Source organism: Phalacrocorax aristotelis, chromosome 3 (assembly GCF_949628215.1).
Source record: "Phalacrocorax aristotelis chromosome 3, bGulAri2.1, whole genome shotgun sequence".
In the NCBI taxonomy this organism is placed as follows: domain Eukaryota; kingdom Metazoa; phylum Chordata; class Aves; order Suliformes; family Phalacrocoracidae; genus Phalacrocorax; species Phalacrocorax aristotelis.
In genome coordinates, this window is record NC_134278.1 from 97,337,502 (window position 1) to 97,364,747 (window position 27,246).

The window sequence follows — 27,246 nt, forward strand, 5'->3', positions numbered from 1 at the left end:
CTGATTACATATCTCCGTTGCACTCAATGTCCATTAAAAAATTATTTCGTGAGATAGTTGCGTTTGTTTCTTGGGTTTTTTTAAGTCTTCAGTGCCTCAGTGCCAGTTTGCCTACTCCTTTATATGTAGAAGGGTTATGGCTGTAAGGTGACATGTATGATTAGTACTGTTATTTTGAAATGTATATAGTTTTCTCCTAGTCTTTAGTGCTATAAAACAAGTCTGAATTTTTAAATTATCTCTCATTACCCATCTCTCATGATCATTTGTCTTGTGAAATCTGTAATTGGTTTATCAATGACATACAGATTATAACTCGACAAAGAAACACCTTTAAGATTATCAAAGATGACAACTGTTTGATAAATTGATAAGCAAGTTTAATAACCTGCTTCATTAAGTAGAAGTAGAAATTAATCTGTAGAGATGTTTACGTGTAAAAAGAGCAAGTCAATTGCTCAGTGTTTTGGTTTTCTTTAATTATAATAACAAATCTATTACCAAATGAAGCAGTTTCTTTGGCTGTCCATTTTGCAATTGCACAGAAGGGTAGAGCTTAGTACAATGAGATTAATTAAACAGTAGAGAAAACGTGCCATTTTACAAATTACTACCAATTACTCTAGCTTCTTTCTGAGTTATGGGGTCTGCCAGATTTCTTTGAAGCTCCTTTTGGAAGCTTAATGGTCAAAAGCAAGATCCAGCAATTTATAACTCAGCTAACCATCATTTCCTAAATTAATGCAAAATGACAAACCCTAAAGGAAGACATTGGAGGGGTTGTTTTTGTTTGGTGTGGGGTTTTTTTGTGTGGATTTTTTTTTTTTTTTTTAATTTAACAGACTTATCCTCCCCATTTTTCAGGCTCTGGGCTCTGGTTGCCAAACTGTCAATATTCCAAGGGTAACCCAGGTTATTTCTTATGAGCATTCAGATCAGAAGCAACCTAAATAAGCACTGGAAATTACACAGAGAATACCATGTCATTAGTTGTGACAACTTAGTTCTGAAACATATTTTTGATGCTCTGTGCAGTGAGTTGTTCTGGACCTTTTCAGATATTCTGATGGTGTGCAGACACAATTATCTTCTATAACATTTTTGAGATTATCTTCTAATCTTAGTTATCCAGACCCCAAATGGTTTCTCTTCTAATATTTTTGCTATTACTGAGACATCCATCAAGGTTTGAAGTTCCCAGAATCTACCTTTCAGTGGCCTTTATTTCTACATGGGTATGCCATATACCTCCCAAACTTGATTTCTGTTTTTAAGCATGCTAAATTTTCAACTTCTCCATGAAATTTTGTCTTGTTTTTAGGCTCTGCACAGCAGACAGCCCCCTAGATCAAAAACATACATTGGGCAATATTAAGGCTAACCAATTAAGCACTGCTTCTGCTGAGTAGAAGAATATCTTCTTTATCATTATACATCATCAGCTTTCTAATCCCTTCAAGCAATGAGTCTGATGATTATTTTACATTTCTACTATACCTATAAAAGTACACTATTCTTCCTGAGCCTTGCTACATGGTTTATTTTTATATTGCATTCTTGACTATCACTTGCTATATACTGTCAGAAAGAAGAGCATCACTAATATTGAGAGGAATATGAAAGCAGCTCCTAGCTCCCCTAATAATTCTTAGCAAATTTACATGCTAGGGTTAGGAAAATGGTTTGCAAATTACTTACTTATCAGAGTAAGAATATTTTTTTGGGGGGAAAAAAAGTCTTCATATTTTAAGGTTTGAATAGGTAGATAAGGAAAAAACAGTTTCCAACAGACATCAAAACAACGATTTCAGAGAATTCTTATGGTGTGGGAATTCCTCTAGTCTGAAAAACTAGTGATAAGTGATGAAGATTGCTAAGGGAATGGGTGATAAGTAGTTGGTGGCGGCGCTTTGTTTGGTTGGGTTTTTTAACATAAGTTTGATTTCTGGGATAGAGTTTCACACCGATACATTCTGATTAGTATACTTTGCTCAGAGCTTGAATCCTGGTCTTTTATAAACAGCTCTATAGGGAGCACTAAGCCTCCTGTCTTAGGCATTTACCCAATATCCCCAGGAAACCAAAGCTCAGGCTCCAGAACTCAGTTCTTAATTACACAGGATACTTCTGTGGGCAAACTCAAGGTATGTCAAAGAATATTTTAGACTTCAAGAGGAAGTTAAGCTATCTGTGTAGACACAGTTTCAGATCCCTTCAGTGTACTTTGCATTAATCAGTTCTAATTCTCTAGCTTTTCCTTACCCTGAAGGCTCTCTGATATACTCTGGTGTGTCACAGGTTTTGTTGTATTTCTTTGCTTGTATATGTGGTCTTATTTGCTACTACCATAAGCTTTCAGAAGCTTTCTAACTTTCTGTCATTGCCTTGTTCCAAGTTATGACTGAAAGGTGATACTGATGTAAAACAGGAAAGGGAAAGTACCAGCTCACATGCTGATATAAGTTATTTAATCACTAGCTCTTTCAACTTTGGATGTTATGATTAAGGAATTCTTATTTAAAAAAAAAAACTACCTAATATCAAAAGAAAAAAAAATCATAAAAATAGGTCGGCGGTGGCTAGCATAGGTCTATCTGTGTGTGAATGGAATTAATTCAGGTATTGTACAACATCTGATGCAACCTTAATGTACTTTTTCCAAGTTTTAAAATTATTGTCTTCTCTTATTCTTTATGAATGCAAATGAAGCTCCACAATGTTTAATGTGAAATAATGACATGCAGTGACAAAAATACTCATGTTTTCTAAAGGTTTAGTGATATGATTCCTGATAACTCTGCTTCCAGTAGTGGTTTAGTGCTTAATTGTGGGAGGATTTATCCACAGTATGCGTTGACTAGTACTATTTTTAGGCAGAAGAATATTACAAATATCTTCTTGCTTTCATCTTTTCTCTCTAGTCCCTTAGTAATTTTCTGATTATATTTACAGAAGTAAAATCAAAAACAGTAAGGGAGCTGGGCGGAGCATTTGTTTCATAGTTTTACAGCCCACCTTATTTATCTACTTCTTTATCCTGAACTTATGATCACCATTCTTTTGCATTGTAATATATGCAACATCATCAGGGTTTATATAAATCAAGAGAGAAAAAGTCATAAAGTTAGATAGAAAGATATAAAGCAGGGGGAGAGGAGGACAGCAATGTCACATACACTGAAATATTACATATACTGTGCGACAATCACAAAATGTGCAGTATATTATATGCAAGCTGCTTTCAGAACAGTAGGTCTGTTTATATGAGTAAAGTGAACAGGTTTTAAACCCATAGAAATTCCTTTACAGACATGTACTTAGTTCTTTAACTTTATTTATTGGAATTTAAATGTATTATACAAGAACAAATCTTTTTATAGATACTGCAACAGATGGTCAAACACCATGCTTACCTACAATTATAGTCAAAACCAGTGTGGATAGTTATATCATCAAAGACAATAAAAGAACAAATGTTCACAAGCAAGTCTGAACCATTAAAGGCCCAACCTACCCTGCAGAAATCCCGTAGGCCAAGTACAGTGCGGAATCTACACCTGGTGCTCCCAAACACTGGAAAGTCTGTTAGATGAAGGGAGGGGTTAGACTTCCTCCCAGCTGAAACAATTCATTGGTTTGTGTAGATGAGTTTAATTCACATCAGCTAAAATAAGGTAATATTTATTTTTTTTAAATCGCAGCTTTTAAAAGCCTTATTTCTAAAGCAGGGTTTTTAAAATCTTGAAAATACAATGAAACCTAAAATCATAAAATACTAAGTGTTTTCATTTGGCTAGGAAAAAATGTTTTAGATAAACCACAACAATAATTTCTTTTGACTGTGGAAAAAAAAAAAACCAGCAAGTCAATTATTTGCTCGGTTCTATTTGCAGTGACAGAAAATAACCCTAACTTCCACATGGCTGCAGAGGCAAATGCTGCTTCAAAGGTGGGTACTTCTGCTCAGAGTTTTTTCATGATAGTCTTTCTCACAGGTAGTCAGAATACTCAGAGCTGGCCTGATTATTGGGGAACTTACATAGTTAAACCAGGATTTAATAGTGCCTAAACATCTGCCTGTGGAGAAAGTGTGAAAGAAGGTGGCTACAGCAGCCCTCATCTTTTCTCAACTAATTCCTCTCAAGGTTATTACGGGTTGGTTAGCTGATAAAACGATGCCATTGCGTTTCACCTCTCTGACGCAGACTGAATCAATTTTTGCAACTTGTGTTTTGGTATCTTGCAGTGTAGACAGATAAAAGTATTCTTCAGTATATTTTCCTTTCAACACCAGTGATATGGCTTTCATTGTTGCTCTAAAACAAATCGCACTCAATCTTGAAACCCTCATTCACATTGGTAAAGATTAGACTTGACCCATTGTTTTCACTTTTAAAGCATTTCCCTTTGTATCTATTGTCTGTCAAGTTTTCCAGAGTGGTCTATTCAGTATCATCTCCCTGAGGTGACTGGTTAAAATTTGTTTGTGTTTGTGTGTCTGAATTGGAAGGAGTGGAAATCAAGAGAAATACTTCCATATTACCTTTTAAAACCAATACTAATATAAGAAATCATTAACTGTTTAGTATTTTTCTTTATCTGTATTCATTACAGATCTCTCAGTACCATGGTTTTGTTTGATATTTATTGTTCACAGTTGATATATGGTAAAATATTTTATAATACAAACTTATTGATTCCTTGATTCAAAAACTCCTTGGAATTCATAATGGTTTGACTGGGTTGCAATGATTTGAAGATTTTAAAATACCATGAAAATTAATAGGACTGCGTTGAAAAATGCCATTAAAAAATATACACCCTTTAAAGTGAGCTCCTTAGGACTGTGCTCTTCAGTAGTTTAGTATTTGTTCATGCTGCATATATGATTTTAGTCTTCAGCATCACTAACTGAATTGCAGGTAAACCTCACTTTCACTTTTGCTATTTTTTTATATATACGCTGCATTTACTTACAGTAGAAAACAGGCAATTAAGGTGAGTTGAGGGAAGATCTTTTCCTCTACTTCCTTTTGAGAGGAGTAACCAATATGCCGGTACTAGTGCTAGCCAGTATGGAGCACATTCTAGCTTAATTCTGTATGCACATTTGCCAGCATCATCATCAGTGCTAATATCACTGGTTCTGTATGAGAACTAGTATGAGAGAGAGGGGATGTGCAAGAAAGGCAGTAGGACTCTATGGCAAATGAGCAGGTCTTACCTGACAGACAAAAGCTCCTGATTTTTCAAAAACATCACAAGAAAGCATTTGTGAAAATAGCCTAATAGAATGAATCAGGAACATAATTTTTGAGTACAGATGTTCTTAAAGGGTAAATCAGACCTACTAGGCTTCAAATGACAACTCCAGCCAGACTCACGTCTACTCAAAAGTTGTACGAGTCACTGAAAGACATCAAATGGGAATGCCCATCAGTATCCCTTTCACCAAAACCCAGGTGAGAAGTGTTGCAGAGTTTCTTCTCCCTCCCGCTTTACTGGCTGGCACGCTTTCATCAGGTCTCTTGCATACACAAACTGCTATCCCATGGAGGTGATGGAAAGCAGAACTGGATAGTTACTTTCATTCCCTGTGCAATCCTTCAGAATTTATTCCCAAGACTTTGTATTCCATGTGGCAGGAGAGGAGAGCACCACTTTGCTAATGGAGTTACACTGCTGAATTCAGTAACGGAAGCTTTACAGGACAAAACCCAACAGTTAGGTAATCTGTGATTGTGACTACAGCATCATTGGACTCCAACTCCTTAATAGCCTAATGATTTATAGTCAGATTTTTCCATGATAATAAAATACCAAATGTGTTTATTAGAAAGTTTCTTAACACAATATGTAAGCCCCAATCATTTGCCTTGTGGAGGGGCTTCATATTCAAATGTAAATTTAAGGCTATAATCCGTAAATGGTTTGCTGTGATTTCCAAACCTGTCAAGTAACTTGGGTTGATTTTTCATTTCCAAATGAAAGGTAGAATGCTTTCCTGTTGTTTTGGCTAAGCCCAGAGGATTCTTCCTATTTTAGCTGCATTTCACCCCACTGCATTTTCAGAGTTAATTTGAGCATACAGTTAAAGAGAAACTTTTAACTTAGAGCATTGAACATAAAAATAAGGACATTAAAAACACCACCACTGTATGAATAATGGCGGGAATTCCTGTAATTCAGATTGCATCCAAGTAGTGAACTCAGGAGTGTTCCCATCTCTGGATCAGAACATCTTTCTCTCTCAGGATGAGATCTCTCATCCTGACACGTTTGGGTACACTGGTCCTGCCTGCACCCTAGATTCTGTGACCAGTGAAGGTGAGCCCATAAACATAAATGGAACCACCAAGCCCTTCAAACAGTTTCCTGAGCATCCTTGTGTATGTTTCTGTATGTGAAGAAGAATTTGGCTCTCTAATGTTCAGATTAAAAAAACCAAACCAAAACAAAACCCACAAAACCCCAACCCAAATAAAAAAAAACCCTGTCATAAATTAAGTTGCTGCAGTTAGGCCTGCAGACTGCATAGCAAATAAGGAGGAAACCTTTAAAGGAAAAAAATAAAAAGGAAGGGAGGAAGAGAAACTTGGATAGATCGTTGCTGAAAGGTCGTGCTCCTTCCCGCCTTTTGGAACACAGTTCAGTTTACATTGTTGTACAAATAGAGAGGTATTTTGTCGTGGCACGACTGTCTGCCTTTCAGTTCAAACGACATTTTATTAGTCTGCAAAGCCAGAATAACCTTTCTCTTTGGGATATTATATGCATGGTATTAGGATTAGATAAAATTATATTATGGCGAGCATTTGGCTTAAGTATTTTCTGCATTTGCCTTTCTGCAGGAAGACAGTTTGCCTATTTTCAGTATAATGCAAAGATTTTGCATTAACAGACATATTCAATACTTACCAAAATGGGCTTTATGCTTGTACTCTGTTAACTTACCAACCAGTTGCTCCTCCTGTATAAACTGTTACTGCTGTGTTGAAATCAGTGTAGGTATGTTGACTTGCATCAGTTGAGCTTTTGTCTAAGTATATTTTAGTCTTAATTCCTAACACACTTATTCTAGCTGTGATTTGAGTTCCTTTTCTTAATCTTGTAATCTGGAAATAGTAACTTCCTATTACCCTTTAATTCACACTGCGTTTCTATCTGGCTGAAAATGGGATTAAAATATTTTCACTTTTAGACTAAGCAAAGTTTATTAATTGGGGTTTGTTTGGCAAAAAGCAGTATAGCAATAGGAAATAATTAAAGCCACTTAAAATGCAAGGAAATACTATGTTACCGAAGAACATAAAAATGTAATTTAGGGACTGTATCTTACAAAAGTATACATGTCATTCTCCATGGAGGATTATGGAATTGTATCAGTATACGGAAAAATTGTGTGCTGTACATGAATAAGTGAGAGGTTCCTGAAATCAAAGCTTAGGAAACATTAAAAACAGTGGGTGGAGAAGAGAAACAGATTGATGCAATTATAGGTGCTATCAACAATTTAAATCTGCTAACCACATTGTTACCTGTAAACCATCGTAAGGTTAAAAAAAAAAAAAAGTAATTCCTAGTGGTTCCTAGTGGACTGTTCTGAAAATACAATTTCATAGTGTTAATCACATGGTAGTAGGTTAGGATGCTTAATGTATGTTATAGATGTTTCAGAAGGCTGCAATAAAACATGTATGTAGTAAAGGAGACTTGACCCATTCTAAGTATTCCATGATTATTTAGTTAAAGTCTTTCTAAAAATGGCTGCCTTTTTTCATTTAGTAAATTACTCATGAATATGAGATTAATTCAATATTTATTGCCTTAATCAGGAAAGCATATGAGCAGAAGCTTTCTTGGGGACTGCTGAGAAACTTTGAAATGTTGCAAAAGATACATAAACCCAAATAGAGAGCTTTTTGGTTTTTCTCTCTCACACACACATGTGAGTGAGTGTGTACACACACACCCCGCTCACACTTTTTGTCCTTCTCACTTCATTTCCCCATGCTGTTTTTCATAGCTATGGTGATCTGCCCAGCAGTCAGGATTCACCATGCAGGCTAGATGAATTTTCAGGAAGGCAGAGAAGCCTTTTTATCATAGGAGGATAAGCAATGCAACCTGGCTGTATTGCTGGGGGCAGGGTAGGGATGTTGGTTTTGGAGGGTTTGTTTGCTTGTTTGTTCGGGTTTGTGTTGTCCTTTTTTTTTTTTTTTTTTAAATATGATCCACTGGAAAATGTATTTGGAGAGAAAAGTGACCCGTAATAATGTTCTGTTGAAAAAAGTGGTGCTTGGCTTGCTGAAAACCAGAAGGAAAATAATGACATAAAAATTGTCCTTGTTCAGGACAATTGCAGTAAGAAGAGATTATATATCATTGGAGAGTTATGAATCAATGAAACTGTATACTTTTGCATGCATCTTGGCAAGAAGTCAAGCTTCCTATGTGTAAGAAATCAGGATCGGAACACTTTTAGAAAAAAATAATTAATTTCTTTTACTTTGTGTGTTCTGGTATGGAACAAGATAACTTTGATTCTTCCATTTGAAATGTATTCCATTTCAGTCCTGAAGCTTTTCGGAACTATGATGGAAAAAGCTTTATTTTCTTTTTCAAGAACAGCAGCACTAAATTTAAACACCTATTTCATAAGTATATTAAAAGAATAAATAGTTTTGAATTGTTAGATTTTGCTGTCATGTATTCTGCAGTCACTTGAGTCCATTGATAGAATTACACTCTGGTAAGTCAAATGTTCCTAGCTTTCATTTTATATTATTTTATATTATGGATTTTGGTTTCTGGGTCCTCTGCTTCTTTTCATTCTCTGGTTCTACTTTCCACACATCCTTTCAATACCCTTTCAATATTTCCTAGATCTTGTGAGGACATCCTACTGGATGGGTTTTTCACATTCCTCTAGTGATGCTGATTCTTGAATTTGATGGGTATGACATTGCAGCTGTGAATTTGATTAGATAATAATGAGGTTTATTTTTATCCAACTGTTCTCATTTTTTTATCACTATTCTTGTATTATTTAGATGCTTTATATTTTCTAGATGTATTATCCTGATGAAGAATCTGGAACAGAACCATGACCAGGATTGATTGGTTTTAAAACTGTATTTAGAAAATTGCAGAAAAGTACTATGAAGCTTGAGAAGTATATTTTGATATAATTTTTTTTTAATGGAAATGCAGCTACCAGCAGTGGTGGAGTGAGCTGCAACAGGTTTATTTTTAAGTTGTGGTGATTCAGTTACAATATGGATCAAAGGAAACTGTTTCTTTGAAGAACAGTGGACAGGGAATTACTGATAAGAGAGTGTCCTGCTGAAAAGAAATTCAATAGTCATGGTGCTCTCTAGTGAATTTAGTAAATGAGGGGCAAATCTTAAGATACTTTATGTGCTAGCAAAAAGGCAGTCTTCTACAAATGGGGATGTAAGCAGCAGGAACTTGCTCTGGAGATATTCTCTCACTCTTCACATCAGTGCAACTTACCAGGGAAAGAAAAAAGAAATTATGAGTATTAGGAGGCTTGTCAAGGGTGTAACAGATGGACATTTACAGAAACATAACTTCAGGAAGGGACAGGGAATTTCTACTTCTTCTTACCCTCAGTAACAATGGATCATAACAGTCTCCTGTGTTCAGACTGACAGGAGACAATTTTTGTCAGTGTTAAAAGCTGGCAAATACATACACACACATATACATATGTGCATATTTCAGCTAAAAGTTCATATATCACAGGATATTCTGCTAAAACCAAAAGTGGATGATGCAACTTCCTTTCTTTTCTACTCATCTAAAATCTTTGTGCTTGATGCATTTCCTTCTTTCTTGAATTCATTTGTAGTAGTTTTGTTTTGCTATCTAGAAGAGGAATTAAAGGTGAAGTGATATTTGCTTTCCTACTCATTTACTGTTTGCCTAGATAAGGTTGGTTACTTTCATTTTTGTTTCCTAAGAAATGTTTCAAATGGGCAAATAGACCTGTCATCTTTAGTAACATTGCATATAGGGCAAAAGAGGGTGTTGATGAGAAGTCTACTCCTACTTATTTCTGCACCAACTCTGGGAAAGGGGAGGCCTAGCAGAGAATATTTTCATTTCTGCAGTTAACAATTTCCAGCACAAATTATTGCATGCAGGAGTCCTATTCATAGAAATGTAAAGATGAAAGGGACTGCAGGGCATCATCCCAGTCCCAAAAAGATAATAAACTATATTTGAGTAGTTCTAGAAAGACTTGCATCTATGCTGTTCTGAAATAATTCTAACAGTGGAGACTCCATTGTCTTCTAGGATATCTCTTATAGTGCTTCCCTATCTTTACCGTTGAGAAGGTTTTCATAATATCCACCCTGAGTCTTAATTGCTGAAAGTTAGCACATTTCTTTTTGTCCTATCCATCACTGTTATTGAGAACAGGTTATTTCCTTATTCTTTTGAAACAGCCTTTTATGTATTTGAAGGCTATTATCATGTTCCATCTCAGTTGTCTCCTCTGTAGCCTAATTCTTTCAAGCTTATCGCAGCTCGTGTTCTCTAGACTGGTCATGTTTCTCTCCTCACATTTATTCCAATTGGCTCATGTCTTCCTGGAGTGCGATGTTCAAATTTGTACCTGGTACACCTGCTGAGGCCTTATTAGTGCTGAGGTGAAGGAAAAATTACTTCACATTTTTGCAGGCTATACATTGTGTTTGTGCATTCTAATATGCTGTGAGCAAATATCGACTCACGGTGTCACCCTGAACACATTCAAGCATGGAGCCTCACACTAAAACTAGGCAACTGAAGAGAAAAGAGGTACCAATCATTTTGCCCTCCCACATATCATATGATCAAGGTTTATTGAAGATTGATCATCTGAATAGGTATGGAAAAAAAAGCCTCATCTTAAAGAAAAATATATTTGTTGTTTACTACAGCAAGATATCAGTCATCAACACTTAACTAATTTCAAAATGCTTGGCCCATCACAGAATCACAGAATGGTAGGGGTTGAAAGGGACCTCTGAAGGTCATCTTGTCCAACCCCTCTGCTTGAGCAGGTACACCTAGAGTAGGGGGCACAGGAATGCGTCCAGGTGGGTCCTGAATATTTCCAGAGGACACTCCACAACCTCTCTGGGCAGCCTGTTCCACTCCTCTGCCACCCTCACAGTAAAGTAGTTTTTCCTCATATTCAGGTGGAACTTCCTGTGTTCCCACTTGTGCTCATTGCCCCTTGGCCTGTCGTTGGGCCCCATCCTCTTGACACCCACCCTTCAGATATTTATAAGCATTGATGAGATCCCCCCTTAGTCTTCTCTTCTCCAGGCTAAACAAACACAGGTCTCTCAGCCTTTCCTCATAAGGGAGACGCTCCAGTCCCCTGATCATCTTGGTCACTCTCCACCAGACTCTCTCCAGTAGTTCCCTGCCTGCATTGAACTGGTGAGCCCAGAATTGGATGCAGTACTCCAGATGTGGCCTCACTAGGGTGGAGGAGAGGGGGAGCATAACCTCCCTTGACCTGCTGGCCACACTGCTTTTAATGCAGCCCAGGATACCATTGGCCTTCTTGGCCGCAAAGGCACAGTGCTGGCTCAGGGTCAACTTGCTGTCCACCAGCACTCCCAGGTCCTTCTCAGCAAAGCTGCTTTCCAGCAGGTCAACCCCCAGCCCGTACTGGTTCATGGGGTTGTTCCTTCCCAGGTGTAGGACCCTACACACGCTTTTGTTGAATTTCAGTAGATTCCCCTCGGCCCAGCTCTCCAGCCTGTCCAGGTCTCGCTGAATGGCAGCACAGCCTCCTGGTGTATCAGCCACTCCTCCCAGTTTTGTCTCATCGGCAGACTTGCTGAGGTTACACTCTATCCCATTGTCCAGGTCATTGATGAATATGTTTAACAGGGCTGGAGCCAGCACAGACCCCTGGGGAACACCACTAGTTACAGACCTCCAAGCAGACTCTGACCCATTGACCATGACCCTCTGAGCTCTGCCGTTCAGCCAGTTCTCAATCCACCCCACTGTTCTCTTGTCTAACCCACACTTCCTAAGCTTATCTGTGATGATGTTATGGGAGACAGTGTCAAAAGCCTTGCTGAAGTTGAGGTTAATACCACCCACTGCTGTCCCTTCATCTACACAGCCATTCATACCATCATAGAAGGCCATCAGGTTGGTCAAGCATGATCTTCCCTTGGTGAATCCATGTTGGCTACTTCTGATAACCTTCTTTTTCTCTACATGCCTCGAGATGACCTCCAGAATGAGCTGTTCCATCACCTTTCTGGGGATGGAGGTGAGGCTGACTGGCCTATAGTTTCCCAGGTTGTCCTTCTAGTCCTTTTTGAAGACTGGAGTGACGTTGGCTACCCTCCAGTCCTCAGGCACCTCTCCTGTCCTCCATGACCTTTCAAAGGTCATGGAGAGTGGCTTAGCGACAGCATCCCCCAGCTCCCTCAGCACTCATTGGTGCATCCCTTTGGGGCCCACGGATTTGTGAGTATCCAGTTTGCTTAAATGATCTCTAACCCAGTCCTCCTCAACCAAGTGGAAGTCTTCCTATCTCCAGGTTTTCTCTCTCACCTCTGAGGGCTGGGATGCCTGAGGGCCAGCCTTAGCAGTAAAGACTGAAACAAAGGCAGCATTTAGTAACTCTGCATCCTGTGTCACCAGGGCACCCTCCTTGTTCAGCAGCAAGCCTACAGTTTCCCCAGTCTTTCTATCATCCTAGTCACCCTATACCATATACCCTATACCCTATAGTCATCCTATTCACCAACAACTGAAAATTTGGTACTTTATCAAGCTAGAATTCATGCATTGCAGATTAATGGCCTGGTTTGTGTTAAGGCTCTGGGTTTTCTGAGTCATGGTTTTTGTAGTCACCTAGGTCAGAAAGTTTCCTAATGAGGTTTATGTATCTGTTGCTAAACATTGATGAAATATCTGCTGATCTCATCACTGTGACCAAAAACTTTAGTGGTACAGCAGTTTGCCCTTTTCATATGAAGAGATTAAATTAGAGGTTCCAAATAAATTAACAAAAAGTTAACTGTTGTTTACCTCCTGGGTCTGTGTTGAGCAGTGATGCAGGAATTCCCTGCTGCTAGTCGTATTTACAACCAAAGTTTCCCCGAACTGTAGCAGTACGGGAAAGGAAGAAGTAAACTTCTTCAAATGCATAACTAGAATTGCCTTCTGGAAAACTAATCTTGTGAATCTGCTCATTTCTGAGCTTCTTTAGTGGAAGAAAGACTTTACTGTATTGCTTACACATTATAAATCTCCTTTGATTAAAAAAAAAAAAAAGAAGTGCAAACTAACAGTGATACATTTTTATATACCAAAAATTTTTTCATACACTGAGTTGTATAATTGAAGCCCATTTTGACTAGAGATTTTCCTTTAGAAGTTTGTAAGGCTGTAAGCTCTTTCCCCGCATGTAATTCAATATCTCATTACCAGTTAAATATAATTATATTATACTGTATATAGATCCAGTGGTCTGGAGGAATTCCACAACAAGCAAATGCACTCATGGGATATACTGGATATCAAATGGATATTTATTTTAATGACATAAACATTGCTCTAAATCTCTTTTTTCATTAATGATAAATTGATCATTAGTGTGAAGTAGGTGCAAATTAAAAATAGCTTCTAATAATTTATAGCTCATATTGATTTTGCTGGAATGTTTTCACACTAAGGTAACTTCCGAGTCTTTGGCTTGTGTAAATTCCATTCAGGTCAATGGGATGTTGGCTGAAACCATCCAACAACCTGTCCTTCAACTCTCACTTTGTGGCTTTCAACCAGAGCGTATCTATCAGAGCTCAAGACTATGTGGCAATACGAGCATTACTCTTGTTTAAGTTGTAATTTATAAATCTCTCATGTTATTGTAATGCTAGTGTAGAAGTTCACTCTTAGCCAAATGAGACTTGCTCGTGTCCCATACAATGCAAGTGCCTTGGGAGACAGTCCTGAAGGGCAAATGGGTCCAGGAAGGCTGGGGATTTTTCAAGAAAGGAACCTTAAAGGCGCAGGAGCAGGCTGTGCCCATGTGCCATAAAACAAACTAGTGGGGGAGATGACTGGCCTGACTGAACAGGGACCTTTTGCTGGGACTTGGGGGAAAAAAAGGAGAGCTTACCACTTTGGAAGGGGCAGGCAACTCAGGAAGAGGTCAGGGAATCTCATTAGGTCATGCAGAGAGAAAATCAGAAAGGCAAAAGCCCAGCTAGAACTCAGTCTGGCCACTGTTGTAAGAGATAACAAAAAAATGTTTTTACAAATACGTTAAGAACAAAAAGAGAGCCAAGGAGAATCTCTGTCCTGTATTGGATGCACAAAGGATGAGGAAAAGGCTGAGATACTTAATGTCTTCTTTGCCTCAGTCTTTAACAGTCAGACCAGTTATCCCCAGGGTATTCAGCCCCTTGAGCTGGAAGACAGGGGCAGAGAGTAGAACAAACCCCCCCATAATTCAGGAGGAAGCAGTTAGCGACCTGCTGAGCCACCTGGACACTCACAAGTCTATGGGACCAGACAGGACCTAAGCGAGTGCTGAGGGACCTGGCAGAGGAACTCGCCAAGCCACTTTCTATCATTTATCAGCAGTCCTGGTTAACAGGGGAGGTCCCAGACGACAGGAGGCTTGCCAGTGTGACACCCATCTACAAGAAGGGCCGTAAGGAGGATCCAGGGAACAACAGGTCTGTCAGCCTGACCTTGATACCGGGGAAGATTATGGAGCGGTTCATCTTGAGTGAGCTCACCGGGCATGTGCAGGACAACCAGGGGATCATGCCCAGCCAGCATGGCTTCATGAAAGGCAGGTCCTGCCTGACCAACCTGATCTCCCTCTATGACCAGGTGACCCACGTAGTGGATGAGGGAAAGGCTGTGGATGTTATCTACCTGGACTTTAGTAAAGTGTTTGAAACTGTCTCCCACAGCATCCTCCTACAGAAGCTGGTGGTTTGTAGCTTAGACAGGTGTACTCTTCACTGGATAAAAACTGGCTGGATGGCCAAGCCCAGAGAGTTGTGGTGAAAGAAGTTAAAACCAGCTGGTGGCCGGTCACAAGTGGTGTTCCCCAGGGCTCAGTTTTGGGGCCAGTTCTGTTTAATATCTTTATCAATTATGTGGATGAGGGGATCGAGTGCACCCTCAGTAAGTTTACAGATGACACCAAATTGGGTGGGAGTGTTGACCTGCTTGAGGGTAGGAAGGGTCTACAAAGGGATCTAGACAGGTTGGATTGATGGGCTGAGGTCAATTGCATGAGGTTTAACAAGGACAAGTGCCAGATCCTGCACTTTGGTCACAAAAGCCCCATGCAATGCTACAGGCTTGGGAAAGAGTGGCTGGAAATCTGCCCAGAGGAGAAGGACCTGGGGGTGCTGGTCGATGGACAGCTGAACATGCGCCAGCAGTGTGCCCAGGTGGCTAAGAAGGCCAACAGCATCCTGGCTTGTATCAGGAATAGTGTGGCCGGCAGGAGCAGGGAAGTGATCGTGCCCTGTACTCAGCACTGGTGATGCCACGCTTTGAATATTGTGTTCAGTTTTGGGCCCCTCACTACAAGAAAGACATTGAGTTGCTGGAGCGTGTCCAGAGAAGGGCAACAAAGGGGGTGAAGGGTCTGGAGCACAAGTCTTATGAGGAGTAGCTGAGGGAGCTGGGGCTCTGTAGCCTGGAGAAAAGGAGGCTGAGGGGAGACCTTATCGCTCTCTATGACTACGTGCAAGGAGGTTGTAGTGAGGTGGGTGTTGGTTTCTTCTCTGTTAACTGGTGATAGGACAAGAGGAAATGGCCTCAGGTTGTGCCAGGGAAGGTTTAGACTGGATATTAGGAAAAAATGTCTTTAAATTATTTTACTGAAAGAGTGGTTAAGCATTGGAACAGGCTGCCCAGAGAGGTGGTGGGGTCACCATCCCTGGAGGTGTTCAAAAAATATGTAGATGTGGCACTTTGGGACATGGTTTAGGAGGCATGGTGTTGGGTTGACAGTTGGACTTAGAGGTCTTTTCCAACCTTAATGATTCTATGAAATGCTTCTTTCTGCTACAATGGGAAGGTAAGAAACAGGGATGCTGACCCCAAGCTTTGTCTTAGGTTATGTGGTTGAAGACAGGTACATGCCCCTTATACGCAACAAAAAGTAGAGCACGTGCCCTGTTACATACCCAATGCACAGGCTATATCTGTTGGGTCCTTGACACATAGGGTTTATCTCCTACCACTTGATCTGATGCGGGTGATGTGCCCACATTTCACACCGAGCTTTATCACTAATATTGTAAGTTTAAATCTGGCAAGTGATTAATATTTAGGCTACAACAATTATATTTTGATTAAAGCTGGCTTACAGGAACAAAGTAAATGGAAACTGAAGTTCTTTGAATCAAGCATTGAAATTTTATACCATAATAGTTAATCTTCCTTTAGTACTTCTATGTTCCTTCAGTAGGAATTGAGTGAAAACAAGGTGAATGCTTTCAGGACATTACTTAGAGCAGAAATTTTATTGAGTAAAGTGTCCTGATTTGAGCTATAGAAATTAACTAATTTTAGGTTTAGAGGCAACTCTGAAAAGAAAGTGTGTGAAAGAAGATTTGTTCAATCCAAACTAAAAAACAGTGACAAAGAAAAGGCATTTAATTTTTTTTTAAAAAAGGCGATAAAAAATGATTAAAAGAAACATAATTCTTAAATGTTTTACAAATGTTTAAGAATAATTTGTAAAAATATGATGCTTTAATTTTCATAAGTGTTATCTTCAGTTGTCACTATAAGTAATTTGAGACCTTCTCATGCTACCAAATGAAAAAAAAAGTTTCACTGCAACTTTTTTCTCGGCTGCACTGCTTTCAGTGCTTTATAAAGCACTTCGATATATCTGGATAAGGACTACGCTAGTACTAAGCTGTTTTTAAATAAGGCAGCCACAAATCAGTAGCATACACAGCATCTCCACTAACAAACCAGCAGTTCGGTGAGAGGCAGGGATATGGAAAAAATGTGATAATTCATATTATGTTATTTTCTTCCTCCAGTGCGTGGCATAATTCTGATTAAAATTACTGGCAGTACTTTGTGCGCATCAAAAGGAAAATAACTCCAGGAACTGACATCCTGTTAAATGTGGAAGAGCTATTATAGGTTAGTGGTTCAATACGGTGGTTTTTGAAAACTTCCGAATGAAAACCCCGTACACATTATGCCCCTAAGCCTTTCTGGGCAGTAATGCTGAACTGCGCAACCAAAGATGGCCAGCAGTGCACCCTTATTTTCTGTTGGAATTTATGGTAGTTTTAGCATGTGCAAAGATTCAAAGAGCAGGTTTCAGACCATTTTCCTTTTTAGGGCCCCGTTCTTCTCATTTAACTTATTAGAAAAAAAATTAGATCCAAAGGTGTTAAAAGAAAACTGCTAGCTTCCTAAGCCTTTAAAAATATGTATGCATTGTATGTTTTTTTTCTCTGAGTACATCTTTTATTATGCACTGAAATAAATAGGTAAAATTAAGCAAGTTTTGATAGAGCCATAAAGTTGCAGCTGAGAAGTCATGCATTTTCTTTCCTGTTACAACCTGGTTTTAAAAGATAAGTTGGTTGTGACTCTTCATTTTAATTATATAGCAGGTGCCTTCTCTTAGCTAGGAAAATTTTTAATGTAATTCATTAAAAACCAAAACACAGGTATGAATTAAATGATTTTCTGTTTCCAATCTCTTGCTGGTTGCAGCTATTATTTGTATATATGCTAAGGAGAATGAGCTTGGTCCAACAAAGTCTCTTTACAGTGATAATGCTTTCCCATACAAGTTGTCCCATTAGCAAAGTTGATCAGATATTTACAGGACTCTCATTTATCTGTGTATATAAACTGAGGAAAGCCCACGCATCCATAATTATTACAAACATTGGCATTTATCCGGAAGCAATCTCAAAGTGCTTTAAAAACAGTATTGGCTTTAATGCCACACTGAGTGTTCTTGTTAGAGCTTTACAGGTACAAACCTGTAGGTGTAGAAGATTTAATCCTGCAAGGCTTGAAGATGAAAACCTTTGAAACTGTTCAGCATTGGTGTGAAGGGTGTAATTCTACCAAGACTCACTCGTGCAAATAAACTTTATCCTTGTGACTGATAACATTGACCTAGTTTGTCAATTAGCTATTAAGTGATTAATGGTTTGTAGTGATTTGCCCAAGGCTGCACTTGAAAAGCTGTGGCAGAGACAGAACTTCCATCTTTTCCAGACTACCAAAGGGAAGTGAAGGGTAATGTTTTCGATGAGGGTATGGCACACCTCCTGATAGTCTTGCCATGTATCATCACAGAAGTAGTTAATTTTATGGTGTCACTGGATGAGAGATGTGTACTGTGACAGTAAAATGTAGGTAGCTGTCTTTGAATGCTTCAACAAAAGTCTGTATATTTTCTATATTAGAATCCCCTATATTTGTCCTTAGGAAACGAACAGAATACATGTATCACCAGATATTCTCCCTCGTTAAGTTAATTATCTTTGGCGTCTGTAGTAGCTTAATTTTTCTTGCCCTATCAATAGGCCTGCTCAAAGAACTACAGCATAAAGGGTTTCATCTGTGTTATTGATTGGCTAGAAAGTGATGTGATTGGGACTCTGTTGGAGCTTCTCTAGTGACTATTTAAATTGGGGGAAAAAAACAGTATTACTTGGGAAAAAAAACCAAACTAGAACTTTCATTTAACATTACAAAGGAGGACATTGCTTAATCCCTGAAGTAGGAAATTGCTTTTCGTCATGATCCATTGCTTTCATACTGTTTCTGGCTGCTGGTGCTGAAGGAAAGAAAAACTATGTTCTCACTCTGTTTTCACTGTATCTGTTTTCTTATCCTCTACAAAAACTTGGCACTAATTTGTTGTTGAAGTAAATAAAGGGAGGGGAGGTCTTGGCTATGAAAAGATCTTTTTGTCTCAAATGGGCCTTTACAAATGTGGAAGCAAAGAAAACTTTATGTGGGAAACTGAAAAAAGGAAATTAAGGATTTGAAATAGTACACAAAGCTGAAGTATGTGAGATATTGCTATTCTTTGAGATGCTGTTATGGGTTTACACCTAAATTCAGCAGCTTGTTCCCAGAAGATGAATGTTGCTAAGGAATGTTTCTTCTTGTGTTCTGATCTTGTACATATACAGAGAGAAAGAAAATGGCAATTAAAAGCAAAAGGCATAGCTGGCTGGAAAGGATGGTGTCTTGTTTCACCTTGCTTAAAACTCATTCTTTTCTGTTAAAAGCACCTATTGTTTTATTGCTTCTAAGACGCATTACAAAAATATAGCGCATTACAGCTCAGGGCTGGAAAACACTAATGGACTGTAACTAAGGAATGATTATTTAACTTCAGAAGTTACAATATCTAGTTAATGATTCCCTGACATTGTCAGGACAGGTCACAGAATGCATTTTAATGTAATTGTAAGTTAGCAGCAGTGATTTATATTTTTCCCCTAGCAACAGCAGTAGAAGTTGTATTTTTCTCTTCTCCTATCAGTGGTGACTCCTGTTTCTTTTTTTACTCTGATTACTTTTTATGTTGTTAAAATCCATTTAGTCTTGCAAATCATAATCAAAAGTTTTGCCAGAAAAAACAGCAATCTGAAAATAATTGTGATAGTAAGTTTTTGATACTGGTGTGTAACAGAAGAGATAGATGTAGGTTTTATTTTGAGATTTTACTTGTGCTAGCTATATGAGGAAAATAGCAAGACCACACCATATGCCCAATAAAAGCTTCATTAGAAAGGCATTAGTAGATTAATCCAACTTACTCTGTGGTTTATTTTATTTAGAATGTAATAAGGTAAGTTCATTAGTTTGCAGACTTAATGTTTTCTACTGTACCTCAAAGCAACCAGTAACAATTCCACTGAGACTCGGCAGATCTCACTAACACCTGTCAAGATAAACACATGGCTCTCTAGGGGAATCATCTTGGCAACATAACTGAGGAAATCTGGAAAAAAGTAAGTCTTTCGCACACAAAAGAATGTTACACAGTATAAACTTGATTAATGATTTTTCACATGCCTCTGAGGTCATATATATCTCTTTAAAGTGGAAGAAAAAAAGTCAAATCTATCTCTGAAGAACAAATATTTTGGAATGTACAATACTGCATTTGAAATGTATTTTAAAGAACTTGAAGGATGTAGAATAATTATGCAATTTGAATTGAGCCTCCGAAAGGCTGTCTGAGACCAGCAATTGAGTCTCCAGCCCCCTAGGGCTAATATATTAGATTACAAGGATTATTTTAGTGGCAGTATTTGTGCCACTACATTTAAGATTATGTCAGCATTTCCATTTTAAACCTGTATGTTCAGAGGCTCGTAACTCAGCTATAGAAAACTTGCTTGGCACTACGAACAAATACAGTTTCTGCACAGTGGTGACACTTTTTCTGGGGAAAGAAAGAAAGAAAGAAGCTTAAAGCTAAGTATTTGGGCATTTTAAAGTTATGAATGCCTAAAGTTAATGCCATCTTCTTTTTAATGCCATCATCTCTGCTTTTTAAATTCGGTTATTTCTCCAGCTGGCTTGTAACACTACTGCTGTCTGGAGTCCAAAGCAAAATATTGAACTAGTAGAGTGGACAGAATGGTACCAGGCTGCACCTCACCCCTTTCTTTGCCAATATTGTTACAGGACTAATGCGTTCAGGGAACACAGGAGGTGGTTCTTCACTGTTCGTCCTCTTCTCTACTAAGGCCACATAGGGGCTGGGGGTGGGGTGACAATCATGAATCATGATGGGCGATATCTTAGAAATCCTGTCAGGAAAATCTGCCTAAAAGTGCACTTCCAACTGTTATTTATTTTAGGCACTCCACAAACATCATTTAGGGCTCACCTGGTTACCACTGGGCTTCCCACCAAAAAAAAAAAGGCAACCAACTTTGCCTTGCAAGGTCTTTAAACTCAATTTCCCCATTTTAGGGTCATTTTGCTTTGAGTCTAGTTTGAGCTTGCACCTGACACGGCATTTAATATCTCAGGTATTGTGTATGGGAAGCGGTAACAAGAGCTGCAAACAACCCAATACCTACAGTTTTCCTATTTCTGGAGGCCTTTATAAACAAACAGGCTTCGCATATACTTTGTATGCTTGTACTGGATACAAAAGAGCATAACACTAGATTCTGTTATTGGCATCTGTCACTGATCTCATCAAACTTCTTGATGACTAATTTGCAACCTATTTTTGTGTCTCTATTTTTTTTTTTGTCCTTAGCTGGAGTATTTGCTGAAGAGTTCAAATTAGTAGCATTTAAGCTGTAGTCAGGGATCTCTCTTTTCTGCAGCAATGCAGTGCCAATTCCTGCGGCAGCACTGGTGGAAATCAGAGAGACTTTTGCAGGTTCTGCAGCAGTCTAATTGCCCGTAGAATTAACTACTCATGCAGTAGTCCAGAGAGAACATGAGTACAGCCTGCCCTGCTTGATACAGGACTACAAATCTCTTAAATACCTCCATGTATATACATGTGGATTTGGCCTTAATTCCTGTGGCTTTATGTTGGAATGAAAGGGGGAACCTAGCCAAAGTGTTAGCACCCTTTGTGCAAAGTTAGACAAAAGAAAAAAAAAAAAAAGAGAATACGAAATTAAATGGCATTGCAGTGCTGTCAGCCAGCAAAAGATAACCCCCAGCAGCATACAAGCCATCCTCCTCAGGCAGGTCAAACCAGGGCTAATGCAAGTAATGGTAGATCGACTTGGCAAAGTGCCCTGCAGACTGATGGACCAGCCAGGGCTATTTCAGACCAAGAGGGAGCTTCCTTTCAGAGTCAAAATTCCCTGTTGGAAAATGTTCCCCAACCAGCCCCTTCTATTCTAAATTGAAGGGATCTGGCTTATGTGCGTGGTTTCAATAAAATGAAACAAAATAAAAATCAGCTTACTTTTGACAGCAAGGAATACAGAGAAAGAGATTGTTTCTGTCTTTATGCGCACAGAGTCAGGAAACATTTAATATGAAGATTTAAGCCTGTTTAGATGGACAGATTTATGGACAGAAAGACTTATTAACTGTACTGGGATTTATTTTGTACTATACATACAGAGAGAATAGCTTCACTACAGAGAAAGCAGCCTAAGTATTTCTGTTGTAAACCCCCCCTTTTTTACGTGATGACCCAAAATTTAATTTCTGCATATTTTGTGACGGCACAGATACTCCATCCATCTCTCCTAGAGTTATATTTTTTACCTTCCAAGCCTCTGAGTAGTTTACATGATAGTTTATTGGCTTCCTTTCTGAAGTGAAGGGTTTCCGCCCTGAGTTATGTAGGGTTAGGACACAAGCTGGCCATAGTTATTCATGGATGACAGGCCTAGGTTTAATATCTTGCAACTGATTCGCTTTTGAAAGAAACATTCTCAGCTGTTTAAAAGGAAAATTAACACGTTAAAAGTGATCAGGCATAGAAATGTCTGAAAATCAGACGGTTTTAGTATCGGAAGATCCTGTGTATAGGTCCTTAAATTCATCAGAGTTTATAGCAGCAAGTGGAAACATAAGCTTGAATGCTTTCTTCTCTAAGACGCTGTCTGTAGGACAGCTAAACATAAATTCTGGCTTGCTTAATTGCAATCACAAAATGTCCACAGGTTTTCAAATGAAGTGAGATTCTGTGCTCGGTAGTAGAGAAAAGCTGTGCTAGAAAAACATAGGAAGTATGTTAAAGTGTTCGTTGAATAGTATTCCCTGCAATATAGATACATGTTTGTGGAGGGTTTTTTCTATTCAAGTTTGCTGAACAGCACTTGAGCTTCAGTTTAAGAGTGGATGTTGCAACACTGAGTGCAGGTTTTCACATCTGGAGAACCATCGTGGCCAGAGAAAGCCTGGTTGCATAAGGTGGCACTTAACCTAAAGGAGCCCTGAATTTAACTGACAACTTCTCCTAGCCTAAGGCACCGTCTGCGCTTAAGTTTTGCTAGTGCCACCAAAGCCGTTCACCTTCACTGATATAGCTGTATGGACGGGAATCAGGGTGTAGAGAGATACAGTTGTACCAGCAAGAAGTACCTGATTTTATCAGAGGCAATAATGTAGATTATACTCATGGAAGTACTTTTTTTGTTTGTATAAATCTTCTTTAGGAACATTTGGTGTTTATAGGATAACGGCATTAGAAGCAGCCAGGGAAAGATATGTTTTTACAATTAAGGATATTCTTGCTCATCAACTTAGAAACCTACTGGTATTAACAGAGTTCACTTGGTGGAAATAACTTGATTAAAAGTCACATTTACTACTGATGTGACCTGCACAGGCTAAGTGTTAAGTGGGTTAAAAAAACATTAACTTCACTGAGCTGAGTTTCTGAAATACTAAAAACTACCTTATGAATGCTGTAGTTTATTTTCACACTTTTTTTGCTATGCTTGCAGTGGGACATTTATTTGTTTATTGCCATCTTTTGTACCACTTCTTCCTTCTTTGAGTAAACCATCACAGACTGATACCACAATGTTGATTGATTCTGTGCCCTTGGGGGTTAAACCCAGATTATTTAAACTTCAGCTAGTCCTCAGCTAACAAAGATTCATGCTCTTATGTCAGCAGGGGGTAAAAAAGAAAGTATTTTAAATAAGAAATGCTTCTCACCATCGGTTTTCATAATGTTTACTTGCAGATGCTTTTAACTTTTACTTTTCATTAAAAAGCTTAAATCTGAGTGGTAAGACACCCAATTAAGCTTTTTAAATAAAACATGAAAAGACTAGAACTATCTGACTACCAAGATTTGCTTCAAATTGGAAAGAAGTGCTTGCTGTTATCACAAAAAACTGAGCAACAGGGGATTTTACTTCCTGGGACTTCCTTCTTTTGCCTTCCTGTCCCCACCTGCCTTTCACTTGCTTTCATACACACTTCCTTCTCCACCTTCCTTTTCCCCTTCCTGCTATTCTTTCCATTTTCAATCTTTTTATGAAATTTTCTGTACATTACTTCTCCCCACTTCTTACCCATCCACTGCATCAGATCACCCTTCACCTCCCTGAAACTTGGATAGTCCCCCTCTTGTTTCTCTCTGTGGTTCAGAGTGCAGAGCCAGGAAAAAGTCAAATGTTATTAAAGCTAGTACACACAAGGTGCTGAGCACATTCCCAGATCCAGTAAGGGGTGCCTGTTTAGGCGTCTGTCTCCCCATTTGCATTGGTTAAAATATCGGTGCTTAAATTGCTATTTATATTGGCTAAAATATTGGTACTAAATTGGGTACTTAAATAAGAGTTAGACAACTAAATAGCTTTCCAGAGACTGGTCTTTGTGTCCTCAACTCTTGGTTTGGATAGGCAGCAGCAAAATAATCCATTCATTTAACAGTCCCTAAGTAGTTTTAACATTGTAATGTAACACCTAAATATGACCCATTTTAATCTGTCTGATGAAAAAACTTCTCAAAAGGAGATTTAAACCAGAAACTGTAGTGGCAGTTATGTGTGTGCACTGCATAAATAGTACACATTTAATAATGCCAAGCACTTATACACCCTTTTTGTCTCCAGTAAAATATTAAATAAAGTACCTTTAAAGTACCTAAACATTTTATTCACTTGTCTTTGGTATTTAAGCACTTTAGGCCTCCCTGACACAGTAGATGGCAGATGGATTAAGAATTTAGATTAAGGTGCTCAAGATACAAACATACCCAACAACACAGAGAAAGAAGAATGCTTACACCAAGTCCTGCTGTATCCACAACAAAGTGTCTTTTAGCTGAATAAATTATAGTCAGTGTCCAGTTCTGGGCCCCCCCGTTTAAGAAGGACAGGGAACTGCTTGAGCAAGTCCAACAGAGAGCTACCAAACTGATCAGGGGACTGGAGCGTCTCCCTTATGAGGACAGGCTGAGAGGCTTGTGTTTGTTTAGCCTGGAGAAGACTGAGGGGGGATCTCATCAATGCTTATAAATATCTGAAGGGTGGGTGTCAAGAGGATGGGGCCCAACGACAGGCCAAGGGGCAATGAGCACAAGTGGGAACACAGGAAGTTCCACCTGAATATGAGGAAAAACTACTTTACTGTGAGGGTGGCAGAGGAGTGGAACAGGCTGCCCAGAGAGGTTGTAGAGTCTCCTTCTTTGAAAATATTCAGGCCCCACCTGGACGCGTTCCTGTGCCCCCTGCTCTAGGTGTACCTGCTCAAGCAGGGGGGTTGGACAAGATGACCTTCAGAGGTCCCTTTCAACCCCTACCATTCTGTGACTCTGTGATTCTGTCAGGCTGGAAGGGATCTGCGGAAAGCCTCTGTTGCAAGGTTACTCTGAATGGGAGCCCTGCAGCAGGGTGGCAGCCATGCTTTCCTTGATGCCAACAGGGAAACTCCCACCGAGAGGTAGCAGAACACATCTCTTGATGGAGGCCTTAAAACAGGCGAGCAGAAGTTAGTCTAGACGGGACTTGCCAACCAAAATTGTATCTGAACAACTGTGTTGCCAACTGTATCGTTACACGGTTGGCAATACCGGCTTCCTATTTCAGAGAAGTGATAACAATTTTGAGTTACTCGTCTGTAGGATGTCTAGAATCATTAAGAACAGTCAACTAACTACTGCATGTTTCTAAAACGGCGGCAACGTGTGAACAGTTTACTGAAAAAACTGGTTCCAGAGACTGACTGAAATATTTTGTTTCCTGAGTCGGACTGATAGAAAACCTAGTGATGTGTATGGATAAAATTGCTAAAAGATATTACTTGCATGAACAGGAAATATACATCAGGGGCTTTAATTTTGGGAGAGTTGGCGAATCCAGTTTCTTTAAGATTTTTTTCATTTTTCCTTCTTTCCTTAACTCTGAAACTTAGAGACTATATACTGTATTTTATTTTTTAAGAGGTGACAGTGTGTGGCAGTTGCAAGCTGATAGTTTGGAAAATTGGGATTTCTTACTTCTTTTACACTAAGTCTTCTTATGGCAGGTTGGAAAAGTCACCGACCTCCTCACAAGCCAAGCTGCCTTTCCCAGTGGCAAGCCGGGGATGGCAGAGGACAACAGCTGCCCCGGGGCCGCCGTGCGGTGCTGGGGTGGTGGGAACCGGCCGGACCCCCTCGCCCCGCACGGGCGCCGCCTCTTCCCGCTCTTGCGGGATTCCGCCGCCGCTTCCACGGAGCGCAAAAGGGTTTGGGCGCTAAGCCTGTGGGGTTTTGGGGTTTCCCCCACCCCTTGCGTCCGTTCATCATCGTGTTCTCATCTTTTCACAATTTACCTCAGCGTCTATCGCAAAACTTCAGGTCCGCGGCGAGGCCGCGGCGCGGCGCACCCCGGCGGGGCGGGCTGTAACACGCACCGCCCCCAGGACAGGGTAGGGCAGGAGCTGCCGCTGCCTCCCCCTTCCTCTCGGGGTTTCGGGGGGCTTTCGGCGCCCTGGGCAGCCCCCGGCCCAACCCGGCCATGAGGGGGCGTTTCTCTTCGCCGGGGGAAGCAATCCGTCCTGGGCTGAGCAGAGCCCGGGCGAAACGCCCTTCTCTTTCTTAAGCCTACGCAGGCTGAGTAAGGGTTGTGACTTCCCCTCGCATCCGCGTGAATTAGAAAGCGCCTCAGCAAATTGCAGGGGTTTTCGTTTAAATTAACGCGAAATGTATAAAAAAGCATTCTCACACCCACTGCTCGCCCTCTCCTTTTCACGCATCCGCACCCCGCACCCATGATCTCATGCTGCTGAAGGCATGGCACAAGATCTACGGCAGGCTGGAAACGGTGGAGGGAGGAAGAGAGAGGGGGGAAGAGAGGGAGCGAGGGAGAGGAGGGTCGGGAGCGCGCGGCTCTCACACCCTGCTGCGCCCAGGTGCGGTACTGCAGGGGCTGCGCCCCCCGCGGCCGCCTCCGGGGCGTGCGGGACCCGCCGAGGGGTGAAGTGTTTTCCCTTCCAATGCAAACCTTCAGTTTTTAAACGTGACATCTCCCACCCTCGGCGGCGAGGGGGGAGAGAGGGGTGTAGAGTGGCCCTTCCAGCTATATTCGGTGGGCGGCGTGGGGCGAGCGGCGCGGCGGGGCCCCGCAGCCGAGGGGCGATGAGGGAGCTGCCGGCTCCCCCCTCCCGCTGATGCTGGCGGCGGGGGAGGGGGGGCAGCCCAGAAACGGGTTTTTTCCAGCCCAGTTTGCGGCCGTGGCTGCGGTGGGCAGCCGAGGTGCGGTAGTTGAGCAGTGCCGGGGG

The 27,246-nt window shown here is 40.1% G+C and overlaps 1 protein-coding gene across 24 annotated transcripts in view; it reads left to right on the top strand.

Annotated features, from left to right (window-relative positions):
• The window catches only part of NRXN1 (neurexin 1), a 726,997-nt gene that overhangs the window by 417,317 nt on the left and 282,434 nt on the right, over nucleotides 1–27,246 (top strand). The window lies entirely within an intron of this gene.